The 22,465-nt window shown below is 36.9% G+C and overlaps 2 long non-coding RNA genes across 2 annotated transcripts in view; one reads left to right on the forward strand and one right to left on the reverse strand.

Annotated features, from left to right (window-relative positions):
• LOC141517968 (uncharacterized) overlaps nucleotides 1-7,320 on the reverse strand; it is a 96,377-nt gene extending 89,057 nt beyond the window's left edge. The window contains exon 1 of the long non-coding RNA XR_012477036.1: nucleotides 7,145-7,320. This is a non-coding gene — a long non-coding RNA (uncharacterized LOC141517968). The remainder of the gene's footprint in view (nucleotides 1-7,144) is intronic.
• Nucleotides 6,089-22,465, forward strand: part of LOC141517969 (uncharacterized) — a 30,083-nt gene continuing 13,706 nt past the window's right edge. The window contains exon 1 of the long non-coding RNA XR_012477037.1: nucleotides 6,089-6,392. This is a non-coding gene — a long non-coding RNA (uncharacterized LOC141517969). The remainder of the gene's footprint in view (nucleotides 6,393-22,465) is intronic.

The following is a 22,465-nucleotide window of genomic DNA, read 5'->3' on the forward strand; positions in this document are numbered from 1 at the left end:
AATGCCTGGCAGGCTATTCCTGAAGCAGGTAGGACATCACCTGGGTCAAGATATTTGGAAGTCCTTATGGTCCCTTTATGAATCCCATTGGCAGCCTGTGTCCCCTATAATTATGAGGAGAATCAGGCTCTACTAACAGGACCTCTAAATAAGATTTTAATTGTATTTCTCAATTATTTATTTTAGATTTAGATGACTAATGAAATGACAGGTCAGTGGGAAAGATGCATAGTACAGAGTTTACTAATAATGAACAAGAATATATCATTTCTGAGGTCAGTTATACCTTCAAAGAGTCATGGGAATGTTATTTTACTTACAAAGAATACTTTCTATATAACCCACTCAAATTACCCGGACAAGATCCCTGTAACTATTTGCCTTAATAATGACCAGAGTCTAAAAATTCTTTGATTTAAAAGACAATAGGTGGGACAAAATGACCATTAAAATAAATTGTTTTGGATTATATAAATGTTTTTATTAAAGAACAATAGAGCAAGTGAGGTAATTACAATTGCTCCAAATTTCATTAGCAGTTTAGAGAATGACTTGAGTAGTACAGTCCCAGAGGGTATCCAGCAGTCCTGAACCACCCTTATTGCACCACAGCCTTGATGACCCAACTCTGTGCAGAGGACTGGGGTGATGTCAGCAGCTTGGCCAAGCGGCTGCTCTTAGATCAGCTGAACAGAGACGAGAGAGAGAGAGAGAGAGAGAGAGAGAGAGAGAGAGAGAGAGAGAGAGAGAGAGAGACCAGAAACAGTCAGTAGAGTAATCTACTGGCAACGGTGTAAAGTAAACTGAGGAATATTGGGAAACAAAAGCAGTGGGAGAAAAACCAACATAGAGAACATATAGAAGGGAATTTCTCTGTGGGAAGAAGATGCACAATTCCCAAAACAAACTGCAAGCATAAAAAAGCCTTGGCAATAGCAATTATCACCATTAACTAAGGGGCATTGTCCCCAAGCACAATCCACTACTAAGCAGGTTCCAGGTACTCACAGCTAGAGTCACATCAACACAGCAAGCCTTATTCCATTAAGAAAAAAAATCTCCTGTTACTCAAATCAGTGCCATGACCAACCACAATTCCATAAAACCAATGATGATTTATGTTTCCCACAACTGACAAAGTGGTGATGGACTCAAGGTACAGAAAGAGATTCAAAAAAATAGGTAACATGAGAATTAGTTTTGCTTGATTATATTTATTGCAAGGATTTTGTTTTTTCTTTCTTTCCAATTGAGAGGGAGTGAGAGGTTGATTTTTATTTCATTGAAAAAAAATAAATTTTTAAAAAGAATTCATCTTCCATGGTACCAGACTCTTCTCCTGCACTACAGAGTCTCTATAGAATTTTTTTACAAAAATCATATTTAAATTATGTCAAGAAAATAACACTTTAAATCTTTTCCCTCTCATAATTGTCTTGTGAAATTGGTGATTCAAGTATTATTAAGCCATTTTACCCATGGGTTAATAGAGGTATGAAGAGGTTAAATGACTGTCCTCAGTTGTATAGCTATCTCTGACTATACTGGGATATGTCAATAGTTTGTTAAGAAAAAGATCTTGGGATTTTAGTGGACTGCAAATTTAGTGTGAGTGAACAATATAACCCTGTGGCCAAAAAAAAGTTAATACAATTTTATTTCCATTTAAAAGAGTTATGATTTCACCATTGTGAGTATAGCTTCTGCCACTGCAGAGTATGAAGGTTCTTTGCCTCTGGAGACAGTTTTCATGAATTGCTGTGATTGCCAATAAAGCAAAAAAAAACAAAAAACAAAAACAAAAAACCATCACCTGGGGGGTCGACCTTCTGGTAAAAAGCCTCTCTGACCCTAGCTAGACTATTCCCTGCATAATAATAGGTAATCCATCATCTGTCCAGCATTTGAAACTTTTCACAGCCTTTGGGAAACTCGGGTCAGATAGCCCTTCTAGATGTGAGCCTATATCCGGAGGATTACATTGATTTGGACACTACCAGACTGGAACACTTTCAGAGAAGGATAAATGAGGTAGTGAGAACGTTGGAAATCACACCAGAGGAGGGTTGAAAGAAGCTAGGATATCTAATTTAAAGGGACACTTTAGAGAAGATAAGTTGAAATGTAAAGTTCTATCACCAGAAAACAATTTTTTTAATTTGACTACAGAATACAATCTTCATTGTGACTTAAGAAAGACAAATTTCCAAACAATAGGAAGGCTTGTCTCAGAAAACAATGAGTTTCCTTCACTAGCGAGTTGATTTATTTGTCAGCAAAGCTTACAGAGGATGTTCATGCTTCAGGTATGAGGTGGGTTAGATGATTGATATATATATATATTTATGCATAAATATATATATATATATATATATATATATGGTCACTTAAAACTTTGAGATCCTTTAAGAGATGAAATTCTCACCAATTGGCAAAGCTCAAAGAGACAGTCCATTTTCCTGACTCCACCCTCGGGTCCAATCTATCAAACCTATTACTACCACTCTAACTCCAATTCTACTTCTTTCTCTTTCTAATCACCCCACTTTGATTTCATCAATCTGCCCGAACACTAGCTCATTTAGGCAATTAGGAGATAATTAAAGAATATCCCAAAGCCTAGCCCCTTCATGTCAGAAAGCCATTTACTCTTCTCTGATGCATCTATTACCCTATTATTTTCATTTGGACTATTTGTACACAGTGTTCTACTGCTCCAGACTCAAATTACTGATTTTTATGCTTCTTCTTTAGCATTTAATGCAGTTCATAAATTTCACTTTTAAAGTTTATGCATAAATCATGCTAAAAGCACCAAGGCCTGAGGAGCTGCCAGCCAAGTAGGTCAGGAAGCTTGGGCCACCAGCAGTCATTCTCAAGTCCTGGACTCCAAACCAAGAAAGATTTCTTTATTACTGGCAAAGAAGTAATTTAGGGTTTTCTTTATAACTTTTCCTGACTCTACATCAACTGGAAAAAACAGGAAAAAGCCTCATCCCAGATGGAAAACAAGATGTTCACAAGGCATGCAACATTTTTACTTAAAAAAAAATTTAAGTACTCAACCTTCTGGATTTTGGCTATATTAAAAAAATGAAGAAGTAAAAGAAGAAAACTTCTGTAGCAAAAACTGTGTGTAGCCCCTAAGGAAGTATCACTGTTTCTGGGCCAAGGTGAAAGGGTTGGAAGTTCAAAATATTCTGGTAGGAAAGAAAAAAGCCATCCAGATATGCTTCATCTCCAACACCCTTTATATGATTTAACTTGATGTCAGTAGCATTTGAGGCAAGAGTCATCTGACAAGATGCAAAAACAACATTTTATCTGCAGAGCATCTGGAGAAGATCCCATATCCCTGGCTGAAATCAAGCCTTGACTTTCACTTTCACCCAAGTGTCCCAGTTCTATTCCTAGGGGGTAAATTGGCCAGGTCATTCACAAAAGGAAAAACTTGCTTGGAGGAGCTGCCTACACCTTTTTTTTTAGGGGGAGTAGTAAATAAATATTTTGCCCATGAATGTTTTAAGTTGGGTTGTGTTTTTTTTCTTTTTAATGGCCATAAAATTTCTCTTAGAGAACATAATAATAATAATAATAATAATAATAATAATAATAATAATACCTGGCACTTTTCATCCTGAAAGGAATTGTAAACATTAACTAACCAATCTGTCCAGCATGTGTATAGGTAGATGAATACAGGATGATTATTTCCATTTAAGAGATAGAAATAAGAGGGGTTGAGGAACCAAAGCACAGAGAAGCAGAAAATTGGGTCTCCTGACACCTGACCCTTTTTTATTTTATTTTATTTTATTTTATTTTTTAGGTTTTTGCAAGGCAAATGGGGCTGTCCCAAGGCCACACAGCTAGGTAATTATTAAGTGTCTGAGATGAGATTTAAAACCCAGGTACTCCTGACTCCAGGGCCAGTGCTATATCCATTGTGCCACCTAGCCACCCCACCTGACCCTTTATTAAAAAACTTTGGAACTGCCTCCATTCTATTCACAGAGCTTCTGGGGCAAGAAAAGGGAAATCATACTTTCCCATAATCCAAACTCTACAATTCTGGTAACGCCCCCTAAACCTGATCAACTAGCCTATCCATTTGCTATCTTGGCTTGAGACTTGGGGAGGGAAATTAAGTACAATGAAAGGAAGAACGAATAGAAGAGAAAGGAGAAAAGACAGACGTTAATTCTTCAGTAGTTCACAGTCACTCAAAATTTAAGGGGTCCTTAAGAAACCCTGAAATCTGACTTTCCTCCATCCATATCACTATTGAAGGTCATCAGCAGTAACTTCTCACTGGTGACCTTATCCAGGTACTCAGTCTTCTTTTTCTGTTTTGAACATTTATCACAATTGTTCACCTAATCCTCCCTTAGTTCATGAAATTGTCTACTATTCTATTTTGCTGATCTTCCTTCTCTGTCTCTTTTTTATATAGGATTCCTTCTACACATACCTAATTTGAGATGTTGATGAAATAATTTGAACACTGGACCTAGGGTCAGGAAAACCTGAATTCAAATTTGTGAAGTAGATACCATTGTTATCTCAATTTCTCAGTTGAGGAAACTGAGGCAGACAGCGATTAAGTGGCATGTCTAAGGTCACACAGCTAGTCTGAGGTCAAATTGGAACTCAGGTCTTTGGACCCCAGACTCATCACTTTATGCACTGAGCCATCTAGCTACCCATCTTCAATTTGAGGCCTATTAAATATTAAAATTAATAATTTTGATTAATTAAAACCTCAACATTGGGGAAGCTGGGTGGTGGAGTGGATAGAGCACCAGCCCTGAGTCAAGAGAGCCTGAGTTCAAATGTGAACTCAGACACTTAATAATTACCTAGCTGTGTGACCCTGGGTAAATCGCTTAACCCCCACTGCCTTGCTAAATAAATAAATAAATAAATAAACTCTCAACATAAAACTCTGCTGAAGTCAAAAACTTTAATACACTAAGTTCTATATACATCAAACTCTCCTACCTTTGTGTCTTTATTCAGGTAATATTCTCACACTTCTTCTACAAAGACTTCTTTGAGTTTGCCAATTCATAATTGCTTTTTCCTCCCTGAACTTCTATTGGATTATCATTCAGTCCCATACCTTTTATCATAAATCCCCAGATAGATGATAAAATCCTTGAAAGGACAATGATCAGGTCATAAAATCATAGCATCTTAGAGCTAGACAGTCATGAAATTAGGACTAATCATTGTGGCAATGAGGACTATTTGTGTGAAGCACTTAAAGTTAGAAGGATTGTTCAGTTCTCCCTATTCATTCCAGTTCCTGAACTTGCGACAAGTCTCTCTGAGAGAGGTATCATGTGATAAGATGGTAGCTCTGCTAGACAAGAACACCCATTCTTATTAACAATTGCTTGGAGGAGCTGTCTATACCTTTTTGGGTGGGAGAATAAATATTTTACTCATGAAAATATCCTAATAAGATTTAGAATAAGATAGTCTATAGAACTGATGAAGCCCTCAGAGGGCTGGAGGCAGGAGAGGGAAGTTGTTGGTATCTAAATCTGTGTCCAGATTGGGGTGATAGTATGCAAATTCCCAAGATGGCTTCTCAGCTTATCCTTCTTTTTTTTCAGGAAACACCTTCTTATTGATTTTTTGTTAGGGAAAGTCCTCATCTTGGAAGAGGTTTCAGGTCAGCAAGTGATAGGGAAACAAAGGATTATCTGTTACCTCTATTTATAGATCTATTTTTTGAGATCATTGAACATTGATTATATTTGATAAAGAGGCTGAGAAGGATGGAAAAGAAGCCAGTTGAGAATTTGACTCATCTTTCATGGCCAATGTTGAGTATCATTTCATTCATTTCATTAATTTTATTAATTCAGAGATAGGAGCTTGTTCTTCAAGGTAGTGACTAGACTTCTGAAAAACTTCCTTCTGCATAGGAGGTCCTATACTCAAAGAATAAATGTGCCATGATCTGATTTTTTTTTAATTTAGCTTAATAATTACCCAGCTTGATAATGCCTAACTTGACTTACCTAGGTATATCACTTAATTTAGCTAATAACTAACTCTCTTGAACTGGTCTCCAAAACTAGTCTATAGATACAGTTAACATTTCTCTAATGTGTTGTTGTTCAGTATTTCACATTCTAGGGTTCCTTGAATGTTTGAAATGAATCAGTAGACAACTGCATGAGCTAAAATAGTTCTTAATATATCTTACCCCTTGACTCCACCCATCTCATCAAACAAATTGTGATGAAGTAAGTCATAGCCAACGCAAAAGAAAATCCTGGAATCGGTATAGTGTCTTGGAGGTCCTCTGACCAAAGTTCACATGTTTTCTTTTTGGAATGATTCATCTACAACACCACATAATGGAGTGAGCAGGAAAGGTATTGTCTTAGCACTTATATGTAGTCGTTGGGGGTTAGTTGATTGTTATAAGATTGTGAATTGTTGGACTTTTTTAACTCCCTTTATTTTCACCACTTTGCATTCAGAGATGCATAGTAATAGTGACATTAAGATTCATCATAAGTTATTTGGATGTCTCTTACAATGGTCTGAGGAATTCATTGTGAGGAGGATTAAAAGGATGTTGCTGTAACATTCCTACATTGTTTGATCTAGTTCTGAGAATTAAAAAACAAATGTAATATTATATATATATATATGAATATAAATTTATGTGTAGTGTCAGATACTTGAGAGACAGGTACAAAGATAGACAGATAGACAGATAGACAGACAGACAGACAGACAGACAGACAGACAGATAGATGGATGGATATGCGTGAATTGTTCCTCAACAGTTTGATCCCAAGTAAAGGTCAGATTTTTGAAACAGCTAATTATACACTGAAAATTAATAGATAAATAATAGATAAATCACCAAAAGATAGAGTAGGGTTTGTCTTATTCTCCCAATTACTAATCCCTCCCATGCAAGCACTATGTGACTATAATGTATTCACAAAGTCAATTCCATATGGACTTTCCAAAAATTGCTTATATTTGTTAATAAAGTTCAACTTATACTGCAAATCATCAGAAACTGGTTTCCTCATCTACCTAGAGTGGTAAATAGACTTGAACCATGGGCTTTTGCCCAAGGGCAGGAAATAAGAAAGCACTTTAACCCTACCTTGAGCAGTGTGGATTATATGGGTGAAGCTTCCTCACTCTTGCATTCACTGCCCTGGACCCAAGATATCTCTTTCTCTAGTCTTTTCCATCTGTCTTCTCTTGATGTGTGCTCCTTTCCCCATGTTGCTTAGAAGGTGAACTTTCCCCCTCCCCAGAAGTGTAGAAACCAAATGATAGGACTTCCCTCTGTCTTGCCTTATTTGTAAAAATGACTCATTATGATTCAGCATTTCCTTCTGTCCAAGCAGATTAGTAAATAGGTAAACAAAGTGTTTCCTTCTTAGATAGCCCATTGCCATGGGAAGGCTAGGTGGCACAGTGTATAGAGCACCCACCCTGGAGTCAGGAGTACCTGGGTTCAAATCCGACCTCAGACACTTAATAATTACCTAGCTGTATGACCTTGGGCAAGCCACTTAACCTCATTGCCTTGAAAAATCTAAAAAAAAAAAAAAGATAGCCCATTGCCACAACTGAGTCCACGAGTCCACTCCACTCACTCCACTCTTTCCCACCAAGGAACTCTCAGTGAATCAGACAAGAGTCCACTCCAAACACTTCCTGTGCTTTCCTACCTGATCAGCTCTGTCCACAACATTCCCTGTGACTAGAATGTGTTCCTTCTCAGTTAACACCTCTTTTACCCCCACTATACTTTACAACATGATCATTTATTAGGTATGTTTTCTTTTCAGGTATCCATTCAGCTAGATAACCTCTTAACTCTCTTCCAACTCCAAGATTCAATGATTCTATTCTTTTCCTGTTCAAGCCTTCCTTGACCTTGAAAACCCAACTCAATTGCCATTTTCTCCACAAAGCCTTCCTTGATTCCCCATTTAGAAATTTTTCTTCTTCCTTAGACCCCCAAAGAGCACAAAATAAGTTTCTTATTTGAGGAGCTTGGATTTAAGGTTGGAAGGAAACTTAGAGGTCAATTACCCTGACATCCTCACTTTCACTGATGATCCAAGAAGAATAAGCAACTTTGCCCAAAATCACAGTTAAGTTGCAAAACTGGGGTTTGAACCCATATCTCCCCACTCCAAATTACTCCTTTCACTGTCCCTTTGGGATATAGACAGGGACCAGATCTGTAATTTCATTCACACAGGAAACATCTTGGGCAAAGAAACTACCAATGAAGATCTGCACTTTGGAATGTATGTTCTTAGAGTAGGAAGGGTTCTTAATCTTTTATACTTCATGGATCTCTGGAAATCTGCCGAAGTCTATGAACCCATTTTCATATTAATGTGGTTACTTACATTCATAGGGACCCCTTTTCATATTAATGTGGTTACTGACATTCATATTTGAAGGAAATGCTAAATTTCAGTTCAAGGTTAGTGAAAATAAAGGTGTTATATTTTTCCTGTTCAACTTCATGCTACCCCACACACACAACTACTCCCCACCCCTACAGCCCAGACACTTCTCCAGGTTAGAATTTCATACAGCAATGAAAAGTGAAATAATTTTCCTGAGATTACACAGTCTGTGTGTGTGTGTGTGTGTGTGTGTGTGTGTGTGTGTGTGTGAGAGAGAGAGAGAGAGAGAGAGAGAGAGAGAGAGAGAGAGAGAGAGAGAGCGCGCGAGCTCTGTAGTCAGTTCTCCAGAATGCTGGACCTGGAGTCAGGAAGACCCATTGTTCCTCTCCTTATTTCTCCCTTTTGTCCTGTTCCATGGCAAAGTGAGCACCCACAGTGACAGGTATCTCCAATTTGCCTCCCTAAAAATGTTAGTTGAATTGGATTGAAATGAATTAGATTGTACTGGTACTAGAAGAAAAGGAAAGTTATGAAATAGTGCAGAACAATTAATTGTCATATGTCCACCTGTTAAATATTCTTATTTAATACAAGATATATAACTCTTCAAAACCACACACACATACACACACACACACACACACACAGAGAGAGAGAGAGAGAGAGAGAGAGAGAGAGAGAGAGAGACTCTTTTAATTCTCCAAAAAAGAGACAATGACCACAATTGATTCCAGAGGCTAGAGTATGAAACATATCACCTTTATCTTGATGGTGGACAACTATGGCATTGAATGCTACATATGCTTTGTTGGTTAGGCTTTCTTGACTATATTTCTTTCAAAGGAACAATGGTGGGGGGGAGGGGAGCCCAGGAAGACAGCAGTAAAATATAATGTGGTATAAAGAAGCATCAATAGAATTTCTTCTTAAAAATGTAAGAAAATATGATGGTTTTTCTTCTGACAGCATAAACTTGATTTTGAGACTGGGTGGCTTGGGAAGATGTAATTATCAATTTTCCGTACCACATTAAACTGGGATAAACAATTAATCTCATAACACCACAGAGTGTAAATTCCTTCGGGTCAGGAGTTGCTGTTTGGTTTTTGTCTTTGAGTCTAGTATAATGTTTTGCACATAGGAAGTTGAGTCTAGTATAGTACTTTGCACATAGGAAGTTCAAAATAGATATTTATTGGGTGGAATCACCAGGACAGGAACAAAAACAATAGTAGAATCCTGAAATTATCAGAGCATAATTCTGAATGGTGAAAATGCTAAGTGAGGATGAATTGGGAGCAGCTAGTGTGGCTCACATCCATACTAAGCTTCTATAGGAACATGAGAGATGACCTCCATCCTATAGGAGGCAAGTTCGAGATACCTGTTACTGTCTGTTTTATTGTGGGTACACTTGTCCTCGAACAAGACAAAGTTCTGTGTTAAGTTGCTGTCTAGTCATTTCAGTTGTGTCTGAGTTCAACTGCCTTTTAGTGCTGTTATCAATTACCTTTATTGTATTCATTTTAAATGATGTTTTCATTTTACTTACTATACCCTACATCAGTTCATAGCCTTCCCATGTTTCTCTGGATGTCACCTCTTATGGCACAAAAGCATTCCAATACATTCACATACTATAGTTCAGTCACTCCTTAATCAATGGGCACCCACTTTGTTTCCAGTTCTCTTGCTAACTGGCTCTTTTTTCAAACCAGTATCCAAGGAAGACTGAGCTCTTATGATCCTGACTGTTCCAAAAGGGGATTTTGGCTGTGTGCTTGCTGTGAATTTTGAGTTTTGCTTGTAGCTGTATCTGTTCATCGATAACCACCAAGCAGTACTACCATCTGCTTTGTGTTCTTTATCAATTATGCATTTATAAACAACAGCAAAATTTGCCCATGGCTTGTCAAAAAGAAAAGGGTATTTTGTAATATCCCTTCTAACTAACATCAACAAACAGCAGAAGACCTTAAAAAATAGGGGAGAGGCAGAAAAAAATCAATACACACACACACACACACACACACACACACACACACACACACACACACACACCCCATTCTATCAATATGTGTGTTCATTTGCTCTCTTCAAGGTTATCTTAGCTTTGCTGCTTTAGAGGCTCATTTTCTACATCTCCCACTGCATACTTTAAAACAGGTGAGAAGGAAAAGAAAAGGCATCCCCAGCTATCGGCATTGATCTAATCGGAGAAGAGCAGCATGTGCCTATTTGAAGGCTGTGGGACTCAGGATGCTTCACACACAGAAGGGGAGCTTTCAGCTGGAAATCTCAAACATCTCCAAGATTTCCCAAAGGGAAATGGGCAATGACGGGCAATTAAAAGGGGGGTTTATGCCTTTATCTCCATCATACGCCCCTTATTGCCTAGTTATGGAGCTTAGCTAGTTAATAAATGGCTGATTGAATAAATCTATGTTTATTCTGAAAAGAAAATTCCCACAGAGGGATAAGAACTCAAAAGATATATCTTCCCTGGAAAACCTCATTATATAGCCCCATTATCTCAAAAGCAAGACCAACTTTATGAATGGAAAAAGAAGGTAGCCACATCCAAGCAAAGCAAGACCTATGGCAGGACCACCAGAGTTTTGTCCTAGCTGGTTACCCAACTGTGCCTTATCTACAATCATATCCTAAAGGTCCTTCTCCCTGGCGCACATCCCTTGCTTATTCCCTCCACTGGTGTAAAAATTGCTGGTTATAGTTCTGTTCCAAAACATAATTTGAGGAACATTGAGAAAACACATTTTGCTAAAAATAGCCACCATTAGAGGTTATTTCTTTGGGTCTTGAAAATATTACAATATTTAAAAGTTCATTAAGAAAATGGGATACACAAAGACTTGTGATGGAAAATGCCAACCACATCCAGAAAAAGAACTATAGAGTTTGAATATAGAACATAGCATGCTATTTTCACCTTTTTTAAATTTTTTTTTTTGGGGGGGATTGCTCATGGTTTTCCCTTTTGTTCTGATTCTTCTCTCAGAACATGACTAATATGGAAATATTGTTAATGTGATTAATATAATAAATATTATCAATAATGCATTTCAGATTGTTTCTGTCTTGCAGTGAGGGGAAGAAAGGGAGGGAGAAAATTTTACAAAATTGAATGTTGAAAACTATACATATAATTGGAAAAGATAAAGATTAAGATTGAGAGAGAGAGAGAGAGAGAGAGAGAGAGAGAGAGAGAGAGAAGAAAATGGGATTTAGGATACCCTAAAGTACATCAAGTGTTAGCAACAAAAACTTTAGTGGGCTCAAGATTTAGATTTGGCTAGACTTGAGGCACCCAGGGAGTGCAGGAGATAGAGGACTGTCCTGAAGTCAGGGAGATTCATCTTCCCAAGTTTAAATCTGACTTTAGATACTTACTGGTTATGTGGCCCTGGTCAAGACATTTAACCTTGTGTGCCTCCATTTTCTCTCTGGAGAATCTGGAAATGGCAAACCACTCCAGTATCTTTGCCAAGAAAATCTCAAATGATCTCGTGACTATACAATAAAAGATTTGAGGTAGATAGGGGAAGAAACAAAGGAAGAAAAATCAATGAAGTACATCAGATACTGGGAGACATTGATAAATCAAATGATACTTGCCAAAATGTTTCTTTCTGCCTGTTTTCAGTATTAATTTTGACCCATCCTGCTTAAAAGTCTTCTTTTGGCCAGATCCTGTGAATGTATGACATGGCCCAGAAGTTAACTATAGGTCTTTACTTGGTCTGCCTCAGATTGTGAGACCCTAGGAAGGATATTGGAGAATAGAAGTGGAAATGTTGTGAACACATGAACAAACATTTAAACAAGTACAGATATTTGCTGCTAGATGAATATCCAACATCACATAACTGGACCATGCCCCCACTGACTTTCCTTTCCATCTTTTCCACCTGTGACAGTCCCCACCCCTTTTTAAATAAACAATTCCAGTATAAAATAAATTAGACCCAGGATTTCTTTATATATGTCTACTCTAAATCTTCATTCTAGGCACAAAAGTAATACTGTTCTCTTTTGTTAATGAAGATGGCATTACTCATCTACTATCAGGAGAGCATATACTTTGAGAAGTGGGATAAGTAGTAGGAAGGAGTTGGCATTGATCTAGACATACTTTCTTGCCAAGTTCTCAAACATGAATTTATTTCCTAAATTACAAATACCTATTTTTTTTAGGTTTTTGCAAGGCAATGGGGTTAAGTGGCTTGCCCAAGGCCACACAGCTAGGTAATTATTAAGTGTCTGAGGTTGGATTTGAACTCAGGTACTCCTGACTCCAGGGCTGGTGCTCTATCCACTTTACCACCTAACTGCCCCCAAATACCTAATTTTTAAAGATCCCTAATATGCCAATGACCTATTGCACCTAGAACTCCGCTCCCTGTCCCAAGATTACTATATAGCCATCTCTCCTAATGTCCCCGTTTTTCCCTCAAACCCTTACTGAACTAAACTATCCCTGTGAATAGAACACCTTTTTTGGTCAATACCTCTCTTGCCTAGAGACAACTAGATGCTACAATGGATAAAGCACTGGGTTTGGGGTTAGGATAAACCTAAGCTCAAATCTAGTCTTAGATAATTTATCAGAATGACTGGACAAGTCATATAATTGCCTTAGTTAAAAATCCATAAAATGGAAATTGTAATAGCACTAACCCTTGTCAAATGAAATAAGTCAAACATAGTAGGTCCTACTAAATATTTCCTTCCCTCCCTTTGAGTCCTTGGGCATGTGTTATATTTTGGTTGGACCCATCTTTCCTCCTCTCTTTTTCAGCTTACTTAATTCTCATTAGCCCCATGAGGTCTATAATGATCCCTGTTTTAAAGAGGAGGAAACTGAAGTCCCTAAAGGTAAAATGACAGTAACAGGTTCCAGACACATCAATACATCAGAATTTGCCATTGTACATATGACCCATCCACAATTGAACCATTCTCTAGTTGAAGTTCAAATCCAAACTGGGATAAAAAGGGAATTTCCACTCCTCCCTAGAAACTATGTGAAACTTTTAAGGGAGAATCAAGGGGAAGGAGATATTGTTTGGCACTTATTTAATGATATACTGTCTGTCAGCTCTGAAAGAACTAGTGGGTGTGATTTATGATCTACTATCAGTGATTTTTCAGCAAAGTATTGAATAAAGGCAGATTCTGATCCAATTTTCAAAAGGAAAGAAAATAGAATTATTGACTTAGGAGCTCACTTACAAATTCCTGATAAAATTCTTTGATAAGGGTCTTAACCTGGGAACTGGATCCATGGATAGATTTCAGCTTGGATGGAAAAAAATTACTTCATTTTCACTAACCTCTCACTAAAATTTAGCATTCCCTTCAATTATGAATGCAGACAATAAACACCATTCTAAGAAGAGTCCCACAGGCTTCACCCTACTAAAGGGGTCAATAATAACATAAAAAAAGATTAGGAATTCATGCTCTAGAATTTATTATTAAGGGATGCCTAGAAAAGGAATTGATGATCATAGAGAGCCAGCATGACTGACTAATCCTATGATATAACTAATATCATGTCTGACTAATCTTATTTTTTTTTCTTGACTGAGTTACTAGGCTGGTACATCATGAGAAGGCTGTACCTGGATTTTAACAAAGAATGTGACAACTCTAATACTACTCTTTGGGAAAGATAAAGAAATGAATCCTAAAGGATAATACAGTCAAGGGATTTTCACAAACAAGCTAGTTATATCCTAAGAGTAACTATTAATAAGAAGGTCCTTAGAGAAAGAAAGAAAGAAAGAATCAGGAATCTGTGCTTTGCCCTATGATGTTTTTTGGTGTTTTGGTGACTTGCCCAAGGTCACATAGGTAGGTAATTATTAAGTGTCTGAGACTGCATTTGAACTCAGGTCCTCCTGACTCTAGGGACTGTGCTCTATCCACTATACCACCTAGCTGCCCCGCCCTATGATTTTTTAACATTTTTTATCAATGATTTAGATAAAGGTATTAAAATGCATTTTTATGGATTTACAGATAGCACAAGACTGGAAGGGATAGCTAAGTCTTTGGATGCCAAATTCAGGTTCTAAAAAGATTAAATTTAATCCTATAAGATTAAATTTAACACATAAAAATATAAAACCTTCACTTGGGTTGAAAAAATCAAATTCCCAAGTGCAAGGAGAGACATGATGGGACAAAAGTTTATCTGAACAGATTCCAAGGAATTTTGAATGACTGCATGTATGAGTCATCTGTGTAATATGTCAGTCAGAAAAGTCAATGTGATCACAGGTATAATGTCCAAGACTAAAGAGGTCTCACTGGATTTCACCCTAGGCAGATGACATCTAGAGTTTTATATTCATTCTGGGTACTATATTTTAGGAAGGATTATGACTAAGAGGGAAACTGTCCAGAGGAGGAAACAAGCATGCATCTGGATCATGCTATATGAGGATAAATTGAAAGAAAGCAGGCTATTTAACATGGAAAATAGAAGGCATAGGGGTTAATAATAGTGTCCAAAAAAACTGCTATATGAAAAATATTTATTATATTTTGTCCTAGAAATCATCAAATAAAAGCCAATAGCAAACATTGAGTTTTCCCTTCCAGCAAAGAATGGATGTGACTGTTGTTGAAAATGGTGTATATAAGAATCTTGTTCCAGGATGAGTTGGACTTGGATAAGTTTTGAGGTCTTTTCTACCTGTGATTCTGTGATTTATATTGTTCTCTTGCATCATCATTTAACTCTAGTATTATTTATCTTATGGATTTATGTGGTATCACCCCAAGTGATTACTTTTCATGTGACTTCATAATACCCTGTTCATAACAGAAACTCTAAGTATTTGTTGATTTTTTAAAAATTTTTGAGTGAAACAACAAATACTATTATTAGCAAATGACATTTGGCACCCAATTTCATTTTAGTAGACCTCAATAAAAAGTGGTTAACTTGAATTTAATTGAATTAAATCAAATTGTTTATTCACTTGTTGTAAGTCTACAGCAACTATCTCAGGAAAAAATACAAGTATAGAGCTTTATAAATTTGAAGAGAATAAACCTAATCAGTTTTTACATTGATGTAAATTTTTTTCTGATTACTCTCTGGACCTCAGTTATCCCTTTCCAGACCCCTAAAAGTGTTTTGAAGTATTTTTGATATATTTTATTTTATTTTGTTTTCCCCCAGTTTCGCATGTGCAAAAGCAAGTTTTAACATTCATTTTTTAAAGTTTGAGTTTGGGGAAAGCTAGGTGGTGCAGTGGATAGAGTACCAGCCCTGGAGTAAGGAGGATCTGCGTTCAAATTCGGCCTCAGACATTTAATAACTACCCAGATGTGTGACCTTGGGAATGTCACTAAACCCCATTGCCTTGCAAAAAACAACAAAAAAAGTGTTTTGCTTCTGATTACCCCCTTCTCACAATCTGTCCTCCCCTCTATCACTTTGCCCCTTTCTACCATCCCCTTATCTTCTTACTTACTCCTGTAGGTTAAGATAGATTTCTATACCCAATTGAATGTGCATGTTATTCCCTCTCTGAGCCAGTTCTAATGAGAATAAGGATTCTTCAATCCCCTTCTCCTCCCCCACTTCCCCTCCACAGAGAAGCTTTTTCTCATCTCTTTTATGTAAAATAATTTACCCCATTCTACCTCCCTCTTTCCCTTTCTCCCAATATATTCCTCTCTCACCCATTAATTCCATCTTTTTAATGTATTATCTCTTTAATGTATTTATCTCTTTTTAATGCATTATCTCTTTTAATGTATTATCCCTCCTCTGGATGGTCTCCCTCTTAGTCATAATCCTTCCTAAAATATGGTACCCAGAATGAATATTAAACACTAGGTGTCATCTGTCTAGGGTGAAATACAGTGAGACCTCCTTAGCCTTGAACATTATACCTGTGATCACATTGACTTTCCTAGCTGACATATTACACAGATGATTCATACATGCAGTCATCCCACCTTTGCTCTATCTAGATATATTCCTTTTAACTGGTCTAATAAATGAGAAAGTTCAAATGAGTTATCAGTATCATCTTCCCATGAAGGAATATAAACAGTTCAACAATAATAAATCCTTTATGATTTTCTTTTCCTGTTTACTTTTTTTTATGCTTCACTTGAGTCTCATAACTGAAGAGCAAAATTTCTATTCAACTCTAGTATTTTCATCAGGAAAGTTTGAAAGTCCCCTATTTCATTGAGTATCCATCTTTTCCCTGAAAAACTATGCTCATTTTGCTACTAGTTGATTCTTGATTGAAATCCAAGTTCTTTTGATTTCAGGAATATAATTTTCCAAGTCCTACAATCCCTTACTGTAAAAGCTGCTAAATTTTGTGATATCCTGATTATGGTTCCATGACAATTGAATTGTTTCTTTCTAGTTACTTGTAATACTTTCTCCTTGACCTGGGAGTTCTGAAATTTGACTATAATATTCCTGAGAGTTTTCATTTTGGAATCTCTTCCAGTTGGTCATTGGTGGATTCCTTCAATTTCGATTTTATCCTGTAGTTCTAGAATATCAGGACAGTTTTCTTTGATTATTTCTTGAAAGAGAATGTCGAGGCTCTTTTTAAAAATCATAGTTTTCAAGTAGTTCAATAATTTTTGAATTATCTCTCCTGTATCTGTTTTCCTGGTCAGATGTTTTTCCCGAAGAGATATTTTCACATTGTATTCTAGTTTTTCATTCTTTTGGTTTTGTTTGGTTGTTCTTAACTTCTCACAAAGTCACAATTTCCTTTTGCTCAATTCTATATTTTCTTCAGTGAACTCTTGTAGTTTCATTTCCATTTAGTTAATTGCACTTTATTTTTTTTACATTTTTCAAGGCAATGGGGTTAAGTGGCTTGCCACACAGCTAGGTAATTATTAAGTGTCTGAGGTCATATTTGAACTCAGGTACTCCTGACTCCAAGGCTGGTGCTCTATCCACTGTGCCACCTAGTCGCCCCTAATTGTGCTTTTTAAAGGAATTTTTCCTGGGCTTTTGGCACAGTTTTCATAATTTTCCCATATCACTCTCATTTCTCTTCCAATTTTTCCTCTACCTCCCTTATTTGATTTTCAAAATTCTTTTGGTTCTCTTCCATGACCTGAGATCAATTCTTATTTTTCTTGGAGGCTTTGGATGTAGGGGCTTTGACTTTTTTAATCTTCTTCTGAATGTATGTTTTGATCTTTCTTTTCATCATACTATCTATGGTAGATTTTTTTCTTCTGTTGTTTGCTCATTTCCCCAGTCTCTGACTTGATTTGAATTCTTTATTAAGGTATGGTTCTGCTTTCAGGGTGGAGGGTACATTGTCTCAAGCTTTTGGAGGGGTTTAACAGTTGTTTTCAGAGATACTCCTAGGGACCTAACAAGTTTTCAGTTCTTCCAAAGTGGTTTGATCTAAGGAGAGATTGGTGAGTGACCACAAGCGCAAGCCCTGGAACTATATAATGGACCCCTTTTTCAATCAGGGGAAAACTATTGACTCCTTGGAATATTGATACTAAAGACATAAAGTATATCCTATTGCAAAGGAAACTAATTATATTGACATATAGTTTTAGAATTTTTTTTTTCAAAACAGGTTCACAAACCTCAGGTTAAAAACCCATAACAAAGACTATACCAGAGTTACTTGAGGCTCTGAAAGGACAAGTGGTCCTTTCCCATAGCCCCTCTGCTCACTGATAGCAGTGGCAGGAACTGAACCCAGGTATGTCTGACTTAATCATTGATCCTTTCCATGTCTCTCTCAAAAGAAATCTCTATTATCATAGCAAATTTCCAACTTTCCTAGATGGTACCATAAATAATCAGATAGGTATAAACAGCATAAATAAAAAGTTGGCTATTACTTGTTTTACTGAATGATAATGATGATGAAATTAGCATCATATTGAAAATCAAGTGACCATTGCAGACTTTACCTTACCTTCTACAATAGCAATTTTAAAAGGAACAGAATATGACAATCTCTTTTCAGTGAAAGCTTGAACCTCAAGACTTGTACAATAATGACTATTAGATGCTGACTCTTTTGAGACCCAAAGAAATAATAATTTACTTAAATTAACACATTACTATACTTCTTAAAACTCATAAGTAATTTGGATGAGAACTGCTGTCTACTCTTCAGGACTAGTTCTTCTACCACTGGGAAGGAAGCTATTTACCAAACATTTCCGAGAAATTATTAAAACTAAAAAATTACACAGATCCATGGGAACTTCCCAGCAAGACCAAATTCTTTCCTGCCTAGAAAGAATCTAACAGAAATTATCTCAAGCATAAGGAAAGGGAGTTGAGCTAGATAGATGGTAATTGAGGGAAGGGAATTGGAAAGACCTAATATGCATTAATAAACTGAGCTCTCCACATGAATCAATCATGGGATGAATAACCAAAGTTGATGTTGTCATAGAGATAGATATCCAGGACTAGAAATAGTTCCCAAGTACAAAAGACTAAGCTTAATAATAGAGGATTATATATGTTTCAGGATATACCATCACTGATTATTCCCTCTTACATATAAGGATGTACTGGAGCTAGTTCCTGAGAGCTGATTGTTAAATTTTCTGTGTGAGCATTAATACTAAAGAAATAATCATAGGTTACAAATCAGGACTTGATTAATAGTTCTGTTGCTTTCTAAACTTAAGAAAGTCACAGGGGGGAAAAAGCTAATACTACAGATTAAACTTTAAAGTGTGTCCTATGTACTTTTTTTTTCTGGAGTGCTGGTTATTAAATTTTTAGGGGAAGTATTTACACTTGGAAATGGGCAAAGGCTAGAAATCAGGGATTGATTTATTGGTCTTTTGATTTCTAGATTTAAAAAAGTAATGGAGAAAATATTAATAATGCAGATTAAACTTTAAAGTGTGTAGCCTATACTTTTTTCTGGAGAGCTGGTTGTTAAAACACTTCCAGAACACCATTGGGTGTACTTCATGTCCTGGTACCAGGGCAGCACAAAGACTGCCAATCACCAGAGATCTAAATCCCATAGTCTCCTGGCTGCCTTCCTTAGAGGTATAGTAGCCCTGAGCACAATACTTCTGGGGAAGAAAGAAGAGAAAGAGAGGGCCAGGGAGGGGAGAGGAGATAAAATATTTTGATAACTGTGTATCAATATAGTTTCCTTTGTAATAGGATGTATTTTATGTATTTAGAAGCAATATTCTGAGGAGTCTATGGGCTTTCCCACAAAAGGGAGGGGAGGAAATAGGCATCCACAGAGTGCCTACTATAGTTTTTACACTTTACAAATATTATCTCATTTAATATTTGAAAAGAAAGCTAACCTAGCTAAGGAGTTACTTCTCAGAGTCTTCTCCTTTTCCCTACTCCCATTGTCCCAAATACTTTACTGAAACTCTCATGAAAGATGATATGACTCTGGAAGAGAGAATGAGACCAATGTCCTCATGATACTCTGCCTCACTTAAGTCCAATTTTCCCATGCATTAAAAGACATCACCCATACCACTTTACCATTTCTTTCTCAAAGTCCTGTGGTGACAGGCAAATGACAAAGCAGCAGGTACATATATTCTGGGAGTTATAGCTATCACCCTATACACAGGACTCTAGACCATAGGGTCATCTCCTCACTGGAAGCAGCAGTGGGATTGGACTGAGCACCCTGGGTGTCTGAGCAGTCTTTTTAAGGATCTCACTGCTCACCTCCTGGTGTGAGGAAGATGCCCTAAAAATTGTCTGCTCACCCAACCCTGGTTTGATTACCACAGCAGGAAGGGATGCCACCCTGCAGTCGAAACACACACACAAAAATGTACAAAACTTCTTCAAAGATAATTCCACTCACCATCAGTAAACGAAATGTGTACACACTCATAGACAACCCAAGATGCAAAGAATCTGAAAAATGGCCAGCTCTTGTTACAAGAGAACCTTGCAGGTATCCTATCCAAATAGCAGTCCTGAGTGAAACAAGATTGGCAAATGAAAACCAGCTTACTGAAGTTGGAGCTGGATACACATTGGTCTGGCATGGTTGCAGTGAAGGGAAGTGACATGAAGTTGGGGTAGGTTTGGGGATCAAAACTAATCTAGTCAATATGCTTGTATGCCTATGAAAAAGAGTGAATGATAGACTTCTGACAATGAGATTGTCATTTGCAGAAAAAAAAAATCACATCACCATCATCAGTGCCTATGCTCCCATCATGATGAACCCTCATGATATCAAAAAACACTGTTAAGTCCCTTTTCCAGATGTCATATGTTGAGTCCTGGTCTGGACTCCCTCAATCTTCCCCAGGTGATCGATGAAGGAGCAGGAGACAAGAGAGACAAGTTTCTCCTTATACACCAAGGCCTGCATTTATTCACCAAAACACAAGTGCTTAAATATACCTCCGTCTTTAATCTACTCCCACATCCATGGCACTTAGTAAAACAAGGCTCTGGTGCTCAAGGACACCAGGTAAAGATAATTTACAGCGCTCCCACACATAACAGTCCCTAACAAAACACTTTATGAAGAACTTTATGAGACCCTTATTACCAATGTACCAAAAGAGGACAAACTTATAATTCTGAGTGACTTTAATGCTAGAGTAAACTCAGACTCCCAGACATGGTAGGGAGTTCTTGGAAGGAAGGAATTTGAAAACAGCAACAACAATGGTCACTTTTTATCAAAGACTTGTGACCTCATCATAAACTTTGTCTTCCATTTACCTAAATGCAATAAAACTTCATAGTTGCATCCTTGCATTGATAATGACATTGACACATGCATTGCCAGAGGTAGCTCAGTGTTTGAGAGGCTCTGAAGGAAAGTATGGGAGAGAAGAGGTATTATTAGATTGACTACCACCCACATGTATAGAAATATTTATAGCAGCTCTTTTCTGTAATGGCAAAGATTTGGAAAATGAGGTGATGCCCATTAATTGGGGAGTGGCTAAACAAATTATAGTATATGAATGTAATGGAGTACTATAATTCTGTAAGAAATAATCAGTAAGAGGCAGCTAGGTGGCACAGTGAATAGAACACTGGCCCTGGAGTCCATAGGACCTGAGTTCAAATTCAAACTCAGACATTTAATACTTAGTTATATGACCTTGGGGAAGTCACACAGTTATTGCCTTACAAAAAGAACCAGGAAGAAAAAAAGAAAGGAAAAAGAAATCAGGTAGAATTCAGAAAAGCCTGAAAAGACTTGCATTAACTGATGCTGATTGAAGTAAGCAGAACAAGAAGAACATTGTACACATTAACAGCAACATTATGTGATGATCAGCTCTAATGGACTTAGCTCTTCTCAGCAGTTCAGTGATCAAGGACATTTCTAAAAGACTAGTGATGGAAAATGTCATTCACATCCAGAGAAAAAGTTATGAAGTCTGAATGTATGCCCCAAATATACTATTTTCACTTTTAAAAAACACATACCAAAGCATACTATTTTCACTTTTTAAAACTTGTTTTCCCCCTTTTCTTATGGTTTTTTCCCCTTTGGTTTTTATTCCCTTTTTTTGCAATATGACTAATATGGAAATTTGTTAAATATAACATTCATGTATAAATTATATCTGATTATTTTCTGATATGGGGAAGAGGGAGAAAAGTAAGGTAGACAGAAAAATATGGAACTCAAAAACTTACAAAAAGATGAATGTTGAAAACTATCTTTGCATGTAACTGAAAAAATAAACCAAACTGAAAGTCTATAGAGATGCTATGTTGACCTCATTATTGTATGCTTGTGAAATCTAGACAGTCTACTAGCACCATGTCAGGAAACTTAATCACTTCCATTTGAATTGTCTTAGGAAGATTCTGAAGACCACCTGTTAGAATAAGAAACCAGACACTGAGGTAGTTTCTCAAACTAAACTGCCAAGCATTCAAACTCTACTACAGAGAGCACAACTCCAATAGGCTCACCATGTTGTTCTAATGTCAAATATATACTTGCCAAAAAAGACTATTTTATGAAGAACTCACACAGGGCAAGTACTCACAGGTGATC

Source organism: Macrotis lagotis, chromosome 3, assembly GCF_037893015.1.
Source record: "Macrotis lagotis isolate mMagLag1 chromosome 3, bilby.v1.9.chrom.fasta, whole genome shotgun sequence".
Taxonomy (NCBI): Eukaryota; Metazoa; Chordata; class Mammalia; order Peramelemorphia; family Peramelidae; genus Macrotis; species Macrotis lagotis.